The sequence below is a fragment of the Triticum aestivum genome, chromosome 3A, assembly GCF_018294505.1.
Source record: "Triticum aestivum cultivar Chinese Spring chromosome 3A, IWGSC CS RefSeq v2.1, whole genome shotgun sequence".
In the NCBI taxonomy this organism is placed as follows: Eukaryota; Viridiplantae; Streptophyta; class Magnoliopsida; order Poales; family Poaceae; genus Triticum; species Triticum aestivum.
The window spans coordinates 88,348,996-88,361,403 of NC_057800.1; positions in this window are offsets into that span (position 1 = coordinate 88,348,996).

Here is a 12,408-nt window from a genome sequence, read left to right on the forward strand (position 1 = left end):
CCGGGGAGGGCACGTGCGCCGAGCCCCGCCTCCGCGGCCATATGCCTCGGGCCGTACGATCGCAGGCGGATCTTCCTGCTGCGCCGTCAGATGGGCCTCGAGATGAGCGCGCGCCCCGTCCGCAAGGCGACAGGGGAGAGGAGGCCTGCGTCTGTCTGCCGCTCACTCCGATGAGAGAGAGCGCGCACGTCTCAGCTTTTTTTTTTGCGGGTGTCTCAGCTTTTTTTTATCTCTCTCTTTTGTTCTGTTTTGTGCTTTTCTGATTAAGTATTATTTTTGCGGTGGTGCTTTTCTGATTTGATTTGCTTGAAGTTTCTCGAAAGGCGTACTGCCCCTGCTGAGCACCACAGTAAGTAATTGTCGTACTGCTAATTGTACGGCAAATCCTCCAGAATCTAGCAAATGATCACTTAAAAGTTGTTTAATTTGGAAAAGTCGGAACCAAAGGCCCAGTTTCAAAAGGCATTACCGTTCCCTGCAATTCAAGCTGATTTTGGACTCTTCGTTTTTATCGTGAAAGCCCGTGCAAACCACACACACAAATCGACAACGGAGACGTAAAACCTGACGTACGGTCGTCCGGGCGTGAGTAACCATTTTTTTTAATTTCATTTTCTCGTTCGAGAAGAAAAAGGTTGGTGCCCACAAAGAAAAGGAGAACGGAATCCCAGGCAGGCCCAGCGGGCCACGCGGTCGCAGTCAGCTTTGTCAATGCCGGGCCATCGCTGTCCCCGTAAAGCGGTGTGGCCAATGGCTACTTGTCCGTGCGCCCTCTCGCTCCCTGCCCGGCGGGCCCGACAGAACCAGGGATTCTCTGCGCTCCAGCAGTAGTGGCTGCGTCGCCACAGGGAGGCTCACAGGGAGCGGAGGAGGGCGCAGAGGATCCGGCGTGCTTACGAGGGCCAGTACAACGGAGTTAACCGTCCAGGCGCGGGTTACCGAGCGTGCATGCGTCCGTGCGTGCGCAGTCGCAGGCGCAGAGGTCTGCACCGTCTGGGATTCCGTGGAGAATCCAAATATTTGCGTGACGCGTCGGGCCTCGCATCCTCTGTCCACCTGGTACCAGCGCCCAGGGTATAAGGCCAACTTCACCGCGTGACCCCAGGGCCGGTCCTAGGATTTTAGGGGCCCGGGGCGAGATTAGAGCTGGGGGCCCCTTAGAGTAGTGCCTTCAGGACCAAATTTCTTAATCGTCTTTCTTGCTTCTTGTTCGATCCCAAAATTCAATCTTGCGTCCAACACCCGATGATTTTTTTTTACTCACTAGGAGGCGAAATTGAAAGCACTATTAAATCCAGTGCCTTTAGAGGAAAATAGATTAATCATAATCATGAACTAGTTTCTTTTCGTGGATTACGGCTTTGCATATGTGTGTCCCATAGAATATTGCTAAGAACATACAAAATCCAATCAATTTAATGGGAAAGCATCTACATATACACTGCAATTAGCACCGGACGTAGTGACTCCTAGACAGATGCCATGTAATTATTATTATTTCTATATATGTTTTGCCTAAGTATCACATCAAGGTCTCTAAATCGAACATACCCTTAGTATTTGAAATTTAGCGCACTGCCTTTTATTAACTTGATAAAACCTACGGCAACCGCAGCCAGTCAATCAATTAACAATGCCCCATGACAATAATGAAGATCAAATATTGATTATCATTTGCAAATTTGTACTAATTATTATGGGAAAATTGAAATCGTTAGGGCACAATACCTTGTCTGGAATCAGCTTCTCGTCTCGTTGATTGGAGTGGCCGGCTGAAGTAGTAGTGACAGGATGGCGCATGCTCGGTGACCATCGCTTGTCCGCCGTTGTTCAATTGGTTCCGACGGTGGCGAGGTGAAGAGCCGGAAATCCATCCAGCGGCAGCCGCCGACGCCGTGCGTGCGTGAAGTCATACCTAAATAACTGGTGCACCTCCCCGAGATGGCTGACTCCATCCAAGATCTGCCGTCGTACCTAAATAGCAGCCAGCCACGTAGTAACTTGGGCCAGATTAGCACGTTTTTTCAGTCCATAGAAACCCAGCAGCGGCCTATAAATACGTCCTGGGTGGGGGCCCCTACGCTCCGGGGGCCCGGGGCGGCCGCCCCCCTGCCCCCCCATCAGGACCGGGCCTGGTGACCCCGTTTTGTCATGTTTTTGTCCCTTTGGATAGGGATTTGGGGTCGTGTCCGGGTCTGTCTTGGGATGCGGTGGCCGTGCGCCCAGCGCACGGCCGCATCCTTTTGCCCTATCCTGTCCGCGTCTATTTTAAAAAAAATGGATGTTTCACATGCCAAGTCCCAGTTCACGACCCGAGTTCACGCTGACAACAAAGCCAGCGGCCTACACGACCATCGCCGGCAACACAGCCAACCTCCAAAATGAATAGTTGTCCTCGCCGACAACACAGCCAGCGGCCGGCAACACACCCGGCCTCCAAAATGAATTTTTTTCGCCGGCACACTGCCAGCGGCCCAGCGGGCGGGCGGCACCCATGCCAGCCTCCAAAAAGAACGGCCACGCCGATCGGACGACCTAGTTCAGGCCTTCGGCGTCGAGCATCTCCTTTTGCTTGGCCTCGAACCAGGCCCTCGTCTTGTCGCTCATCTTCGACAAATCCACACTCATGATCGCAAGGGCCACCTCCTTTGCTTTGGTGGCGACATTGGTGGCCTCGATGTCGAGTTGCCTCTGCCTGGCCTTGACGTTGTCGGCCTCGATGTCGAGCTGCCTTTGCCGGGCGGCCTCTTCCATGTCAAGCTGCCTTTGCCGGGCCGCCTCCTCCATGTCTATCTTCCTCTTCTTTGCCGCCTCCTCCATCTCAAGCTTCTGTCGTTGGAGGTCTAGGTATTGCTTCATTTGCTCGTCCTTGCTTTGCCGCTTTTTCTCGTCCCTCACATCCTTATGTGACATCATGCCATGCAAAGTCTCATGCAAGGCCATGGATGAGGCGTCACGTATGTCGTCCACCTTTGAGTTGGTCTTGCCCCTCGGCCTCTTCAACGCCTCGCCATCCCCACCTCCGGCGAACTTGGTCGTCTTCTTGCCTCTCTTCCTTTGAAGTTCACGGTATTGATCCTTGAACTTAGGGCAATTGTTGATGATCGTCCAACAATGCGTAAGAGTGAATGGCTTGTCATTGTGCCAGGCCTTGAATGCCTCCAAAGATTGAAATGCCTACACCACATGATCAACAACAAGTGAACATGCAAACATATACACGGCCGAAGTCTCATGGCCGTAGCAAGGGCTAGAAAGAGAAGAGCATACCATGTCTCCAACGCCGAGACCACTCACGGGCCGTGCTTCAACGCTCTCAAATGCGGCACAATACTTGTTGCACTCTTGTTGGATGAACAACCATCTTTTTTGAATCGAACCGATGCCACGGTTGCTTGTAATTTGGTAGGGCTCAAACATCTTCTTTTCATGGAATGTTTTGTGGACTCTCGTCCACAAAACAATGCCCTTTTGTTGCGCGCCGGTCCTTGGATCTTGTCTAATCTCCATTCAACATTGGCAAATCAACTTGTCCTCATCTTGTGTATATGAACCGGTGCGAATGCTCTTCCGCTTCTTTCGTGCTTCCGCTCTTTGGGTGAGCTCGTCTATGAACAATGGAGCGCCACTAATATCAACATCATTGGCTTCATCTTCATCTTCACCTTCGACATAGATGTCATCGTCTTCATGCCACGAATCACCATGGTCGTAGTCAGCATGGTCGTCGGCCTCTTCATCGGGCACGTACTGGGCGCGGCCATCCTGACTTTGGGTCTCATCGGGGTCGTAGGCATGGCCATGCCCACCCTAGAAGATCACGTCCTTCATGTACTGGTTGTAGAAGGGGTCGTCCACCGTCGGCGTTGAGGTTGGCATTTCGTCAAACAACACGCGGGGGGCGGGCATGGTGCCCGTGAACGGTGCACGCGCCTGCTTTCTTTGCATCTCGATGGAAGGCCGCCCGCCGCTGCTGGACCCAGGCGTCACGTTGAGGTCGATGACGGCCGCGGGGCGTGGTGTGGACGGCACGAACAAGCCCACGTCCGGCGATGCCGAGAAACGGCTCTGGCCGTCGTGCCTGGGTGGAGGAAAGCCGGGCGACATGGGCGCGGCGCGCGACGTCGGCGACTGGCAGTGCGTAGGCCGGGCGACCGACGAGCCTGTGCTCGCCGGGCCGACGGCCGCTGCATGGAACCCCGCCGGACGGCCCATGCCAAGCATGAGGATGGCGTGCGCTTTGGTGACGAGGTCCTCCTTCTCGTCGGCAGCGGCCTTGCGCCGCGCGGCCTCCAGCTCCTCGCGCTGGTCGGCGAACTTGGCCGCGGCGACATTCATCTTGATGGCCGCTCTCTGTTCCCTCCTCTTCGCCGATTCCGCGTCCAACTTGGCAATCTCCTCCGGCGTGTACTCCGCCCGCGGCTTCCTTGGCGCCTTCTTCTTCACCTTTGCGGTCGGGTCGACAGCCAGGCTGCCGGAACTCGGCGGGGCGTCGGCCATGGACGGGGGAGAGGGGGGGGGGGCGGCGGGAGGGACGTGGGAGGGTTTGGGGGAAATGGCGCCAAATGGCCGTCGGGGGGTTTTTGGTTTCTCCCACCGACAGGCGGGCTAGGGAAGGACAAGCGCGCGCGTCCCGCCCGTCCGCGCGCTGTCCGTTTCACCCCAAAAACGGCGCAATTTTGGGCCGGGGATGCGTCGAAAGCGGACACAAAGTGGACAAAAGTCTGTTTGCTCCCGCGCGCCGGGCCGCCTTTTTTGTCCCTTTTACCCCAAACGGACGGGGCCGGACAGGATAGGGTCGCGCGGTGGAGTTGGCCTAATTATTTCGCAGTTCCTCCGACCGACAATGGATCGATGTCACCCATCCGCTCATCCCTGTCCAGACCATACATAGCCAAACCAAAACAAGGGGAGAAGGAGTTTTATTCCATATTGAGAGTTATAGTCGAGATTTTTAAGTAAATTTTGGAGAGTCGTAATTCTCCGAACAATGCTTAGAATACATTTTGGTTACCTGGGTTTTACCAGAGAATTTTTAACTACTGCCCTGTTTTGTACTAGTAGTATTCAATATGGTGTGAAATTTGAACTAAAAATATGAAATTTTGGCTATGTTGGATTGTTTTTTATAGCTTACCACATGCGCCATTCGGATGTCTCACAACCACCATTATTCACACATACACAATTAGGTATATATACAATTTATCCTACATGTTGCATTGGTGCCTTCAGAGCATGATGACAATTGTAGCGGTTAATGATATTCTTCTTTGGGATCTATGACCTGGTCGAGCAAAAATCCCGCTATTTCCTCTTGAATTGCTAATATGCACTCTGTTTGTAGCAGTTGCTCCCGCACATCTATGAACTGCTAAGAAGGAGATCAATATGCATGTATATTAGTTGTGTGACTAGATATCGATAATCATGTAAAAATTGTGAATAGTATTCTCGCAAATGTATCCATTGCTGTCTATCAGATTTGCTCCTTTCGGATGCCATCATGTGAATGTTCTCGCAAATGTAGTATGCACACAGATTAGTCCCTGACGCCTACTTCAGGACCTTTACGAGAATGGAATTTAATCAGATAATAATTAATCAAGCATGCTAATTAATTAATGGTATTGAAACAAGAATTAAAGAGATGGTAGCTAGCTAGTACTACTTAATTACTTACCTTGGATTGAAACCAAAACAACTTTTCTCGCCATTTGCCTGGAGTCACCTTGATGAACTTTGCCCAAGCCCTGCCCGCCGGCAAAAGAAAGGAATAAAGGGGTTATTAAATAGTTGATATCAGGAAATGACAAACTAAAAAGGCCGAGATATAGTTAATAATGATTGAAATTACCTGTCGACTATCCCCTTCAAGATGGTGAAGTCATTTTCTTTTTTAAGTAGTGAGTCCAGTAATTCAAGTGTTCCTTCTTCAACTTTAATGATTAACAAGACCCAGTGGTATCTGCATGCGCACACGTTTGCATGTCTTAATTAAACGGACATATGCATAACACTAATCAACTACCCTAAACCCTATACACTTAATTATTAACATTGAAAGGATCGATATAGTTGACTAGAGTGGGGGGTGAATAGGCAACTAACAATTTTTAACTTCTCTTTATCAAATTAAACTTTGCATCAAAGTAGGTTGTCTAGACATGCAACTATGTGAACAACCTATATGATGCAACAACAATAAGCACCCAAGCAAGCAAGGTAAATAACACAAATAAGCTTGCACAAGTAAAGGTACGAGATAACCAAGAGTGGAGCCAGTGAAGATGAGGATGTGTTACCGAAGTTCCTTCCTTTTGAGGGGAAGTACGTCTCCGTTGAAGCGGTGCAGAGGCACAATGCTCCCCAAGAAGCCACTAGGGCCACCGTATTCTCCTCACGCCCTCACACAATGCGAGATGCCGTGATTCCACAATTGGTGCCCTTGGAGGCGGTGACCGGACCTTTACAAACAAGGTTGGGGCAATCTCCACAACTTAATCGGAGGCTCCCAACAACACCACGAAGCTTCACCATAATGGAATATGGCTCCGCGGTGACCTCAACCGTCTAGGGTGCTCAAACACCCAAGAGTAACAAGATCCGCAGGGGATTAGTGGGGGGAATCGAATTTCTCTTGGTGAAAGTGTAGATCGAGGCCTTCTCAACCAATCCCTAGAAAATCAACAAGTTTGATTGGCTAGGAGAGAGATCGGGCGAAAATGGAGCTTGGAGCATCAATGGAGTTTAGGGTTGGAAGAGGTAGTCAACTCAGAGAATAAGATACCCCTTATATAGTGAAGAGACAAATCCAACCGTTATCCACTTAACCAGCCCGCGACATGCGGTACTACTGCGCCTGCCAAGCGGTACTACCGCAAGGCCTTACGGTACTACCGCACCACCTTGCGGTACTACCGCAAGGCAGGGTTGGATCAGCCTAGGAAGTCCGTGGACAAATAAACGTCTGTGGCCAGTTTCACTGATTTTCAAATAGTGCAAAAGTCCGACATGGTACTACCACTGAAGGCAAGCGGTACTACCACGCGGGGAGCGGATGTGAAAAATTACATCTGCTCCTACTTCCGCTACTGGTGATGTGCCGGACCAGGGCTCATGGTACTACGGCTCCCAAGGAGCGGTACTACCGTGACCACCTGCGGTACTACCGCGAAGGCATGCGATACTACCGCAAGCCTGAGAACAACAACAATAGGAAAACTACTTTTTGCACAACCATGAAGAAACGGAGGATGCTCCAAAGTGCTAAGGAAACGCGGTGCAAAGAGGAGTAAACATGTAGGTGATGATTCCACCCAAACCTTTCTAAGGCGGACCCCCTCTTAATAGTACGATTCTCCTACGACTCAAATCCACCGAAAAAGGAACGTAGAAAAACACCGTCTTCAATAATCTTCGAGGGGCTCCTAACCGTCTTGTGCCTAGTCATGAAATATCTGAAATACTCGAGACACACGATTAGTTCGCAAATGCATTGTCATCAATCACCAAAACACCTTAGGGATAAATATGCCCTTACAATCTCCCCCTTTTTGGTGGATTGATGACAATACGGGATTTGCACAAGGGAGAAAGAATAGAACATGAGCAAACCATACATCTCTAAAATATAGACGGGCTCCCCCTAGATGTGTGCTATTTAGATGAGTTCTTTGGACTGCACGGCAGACATACTAGGATCAACACTTCCCCTATATTTTATAGACATGGCATATCTTGCAATAATAATGCTAACACTAAGCATGATAGAAGATAAGAGCATGAACTAAGTAGCACAAGATATCATAAGCTCAGTAAGGTGCGATAGATAAAGTGCATATGTCTTACACCATATGATAGATAAGTCTCACACGCTCAAATAAACTCAAACAAAACCAAAGAAAACAAGGTTCAACAAACCAAACACGACACGACACGGCAAATCCCTACACTCTCTCCCCCTTTGGCATCGAGATGCCAAAAAGGCAGATAGGACACCTACAACACAAGTGATGGCTCAAGCGGAGTAGTCGCTCGCACGCTCCTCGTCGGACTCGGCAGCAGGAATGTGCTCCTCCTCAGAATCAGTCCACCTGTAGCCTTGTTTTGCCATCCATGCAGCCTCTGGAGTGATGTGCTCCTCGGAGCCGCCAAAAACATCCTCTCCAAAAACCCTCATGATCTTCTTGTCACGGCGGCGACTCTCCTTGGAGGCCACATGAGTCCGATACCGCCCCTTGGCCTGCATGCAGAACAAGGCCTTCATCTTGGCCTTCAGCTTCTTCGCCCATGAGGGCTCAATGGAGGGAGGTGCATATCCCGTAGAGCTGTCCTCAGCTGCACTCTCCTCCTCAATCTCCTCCTCATCAGCAGCCCTCTTAGCAGCCTCAGCCTCGGCATGAGTAGTAGTGTTAGCCCACTGGGGCGTGATGCAGAGTCTGATGGAGTCATGGCGGATCCAGTCAGGGGCTAGAAACTCCTCATTGGGATAGATCTTCTCCCAAGTCTTCGAGATCAGAAGGAACATATATGGACCATAGATGGATACCTTGCGGGTGAATACCGCGAACCGAAGCTCACACCACATAATACGTGAGACATCAAGTGGTTGAGTCTGAGACACACGTGCCTCCTCACAAATGAGCAACATGTCCACAAGAAAGGAATGCACCTTGTCCTTGTCCCCAATGCAAGGAAAGAGGGAGTGGCGGAAGATCCGGTGCATGATGTCAAGAAATGAGTTGAGCACCCACGTCAACTTGCCTCTGGCCAGCTTCTTCTCAACATAGAATGGCATAAGATTGTCCTTGCTTGCTGACTCGGCGTTGGCATGAGGGCGAACACCAACAGGCGTGTGGAGCCCCTCATCATGCAGTCTGAGCAAATCCATGAACTCCTTCCAAGTAGCAGTCAACTAGCGTCCATTGGTCATCCAGGTCATCCTCTGATCCTCCTGTGACGCCCCAGGACCGGAGCTTCAGATGCCTTCCAGGGTTTCCGGGTTTCGTCGTGTGATTTGTTTGGTTCTTTGCATTCATCATTGCATCATGTCCATTGCAGCATGCCATCATGTCATTTCTTTTCTTAACCCATCTAAATAAATGGCATGGATCTTTGATCCATTTAAATCGAGGGAATTCACTTGTGATTTCTCTTTATAACATATTAAAGCCTCTCAATACTATTAGGGAGCTATGATAAAAATTATTCCATTTATTTGGAATTAACCATAACACACTTGCAAATATCCCATGCCTTTTTCCTTCTCAACTCTTGGTCTCTAACTTTGTCATATTTTTCTTTCATCATTTTTCGGAGCTCCACCAAAATCTGAACATTTTTGGACCTTCCTAACCCTCACTTCCTATTCAAACCTTTTGAATTCGAATCAAATGAGTTTGTATTCAAACTTTGAGATATGCCCACTCCATTTTTTCTTGGATCGTACTCATTTTATGAGTCGGGAAATTTAACCGCATGCCCAAATTCTTTCTCTAACTCGCCCTCTTCCTTTTTCTCCTCTCTATGCTTTCTGTTAAAGGGAATATATATAGAGCGAGAGAGAGCAGAGCCCAGCTGGTCACTTGGGCCTCCTAGCTAGGCCGGCCCATTGTCCCAGCCGCCCTTAACCCTAGCCGATCGCCATTGGTCCCTCCTAGCACCGCCAGAGGGATCGAGAGATCCCTCGACCTCTCCCCTCTGCCCGATTCCCCAACCTCTCCTCTCGTCCTCCCCGTGCCTGGCCCTCTCCTCCCAGCGTCTTCCCGAGCGCCATGGATGCCGCCCGCTCCCTGCAGTCGCCCATCGACGGATCCTGCTGAAGGAAATATGCCCTAGAGGCAATAATAAAGTTATTATTTATTTCCTTATATCATGATAAATGTTTATTATTCATGCTAGAATTGTATTAACCGGAAACATAATACATGTGTGAATACATAGACAAACAGTATGTCACTAGTATGCCTCTACTTGACTAGCTCGTTGAATCAAAGATGGTTAAGTTTCCTAGCCATAGAAACGAGTTGTCATTTCATTAACGGGATCACATCATTAGAGAGTGATGTGATTGACTTGACCCATTCCATTAGCATAGCACTTGATCGTTTAGTTTGTTGCTATTGCTTTCTTCATGACTTATACATGTTCCTATGACTATGAAATTATGCAACTCCCATTTACCGGAGGAACACTTTGTGTGCTACCAAATGTCACAACGTAACTGGGTGATTATAAAGGTGCTCTACAGGTGTCTCCAAAGGTACTTGTTGGGTTGGTGTATTTCGAGATTAGGATTTGTCACTCCGATTGTCGGAGAGGTATCTCTGGGCCCACTCGGTAATGCACATCACTATAAGCCTTGCAAGCATTGCAACTAATGAGTTAGTTGCGAGATGATGTGTTATGGAACGAGTAAAGAGACTTGCAGGTAACGAGATTGAACTAGGTATTGAGATACCGACGATCGAATCTCGGGCAAGTAACATACCGATGACAAAGGGAACAACGTATGTTGTTATGCGGTGTGACCGATAAAGATCTTCGTAGAATATGTAGGAGCCAATATGAGCATCCAGGTTCCGCTATTGGTTATTTACCGGAGACGTGTCTCGGTCATGTCTACATAGTTCTCGAACTCGTAGGGTCCGCACGCTTAAAGTTCGATGACGGTTATATTGTGAGTTTCTGTGTTTTGATGTAACGAAGGAGTTTGGAGTCCCGGATGGAATCGGGGACATGACGAGGAGTCCCAAAATGGTCGAGATGTAAAAATCGATATATTGGACAACTATATTCGGACATCGGAAAGGTTCCGAGTGATTCGGGTATTTTCGGGAGTACCGGGGAGTTACGGGAATTCGTATTGGGCCTTAATGGGCCATACAGGAAAGGAGAGAAAGGCCTCAAAGGGTGGCCGCACCCCTCCCCATGGGCTGGTCCGAATTGGACTAGGGAGGGGGGTGCCCCTTCCTTCCTTCTCCTTTTCCCTTCCCTTTCCTTCCCTCCTACTCCTACTACTTGGAAGGGCTCCTAGTTCTACTAGGAAAGGGGGAATCCTACTCCCGGTGGGAGTAGGACTCCCCTAGGGCGCGCCATAGAGAGGGCCGGCCCCTCACCTCCTCCACTCCTTTATATACGTGGCCAGGGGGAACCCCATAGACACAACAATTGATCCCTTGGATCTCTTAGCCGTGTGCGGTGCCCCCCTCCACCATAATCCACCTCGGTCATATCGTAGCGGTGCTTAGGCGAAGCTCTGCGTCGGTAGAACATCATCATCGTTATCACGCCGTCGTGCTGACGGAACTCTCCCTCAAAGCTTGGCTGGATCAGAGTTCGAGGGACGTCATTGAGTTGAACGTGTGCAGAACTCGAAGGTGCGGTGCGTTCGGTACTTGATCGGTCGGATCGTGAAGATGTACGACTACATCAACCGCGTTGTGCTAAATCTTCCGCTTTCGGTCTACGAGGGTACATGGACAACACTCTCTCCTCTCGTTGCTATGCATCACCATGATCTTGCATGTGCGTAGGAAATTTTGAAATTACTACGTTCCCCAACAGTGGCATCCGAGCCAGGTTTTATGCGTAGATGTCATATGCACGAGTAGAACACAAGTGAGTTGTGGGCGATATAAGTCATACTGCTTACCAGCATGTCATACTTTGGTTCGGCGGTATTGTTGGATGAAGCGGCCCAGACCGACATTACGCGTATGCTTACGCGAGACTGGTTTTACCGCCATGCTATGCACACAGGTGACTAGCGGGTGTCAGTTTCTCCAACTTTAGTTGAACCGAGTGTGGCTACGCCCGGTCCTTGCAAAGGTTAAAATAGCACCAACTTGACAAACTATCGTTGTGGTTTTGATGCGTAGGTAAGAACGGTTGTTGCTCAGCCCGTAGCAGCCACGTAAAACTTGCAACAACAAAGTAGAGGACGTCTAACTTGTTTTTGCAGGGCATGTTGTGATGTGATATGGTCAAGACGTGATGACATATAAGTTGTTGTATGAGATGATCATGTTTTGTTGAAGTTATCGGTAACTGGCAGAAGCCTTATGGTTGTCTCTTTATTGCATAAGATGCAAGCGCCAAATAATTGCTTTACTTTATCGCTATGCGATAGCAATAGTTGCAAGAGCAATAGTTGGCGAGACGACCATGTGACGACACATTGATATAGATCAAGATGATGGAGATCATGGTGTCATGCCGATGACGATGGAAATCATGACGATGCTTTGGAAATGGAGATCAAAGGCACAAGATGATGATGGCCATATCATGTCACATATTTTGATTGCATGTGATGTTTATCTTTTATACATCTTATTTTGCTTAGTCCGACGGTAGCTTATAAGATGATCTCTCACTAATTATCAAGGTACAAGTGTTCTCCCT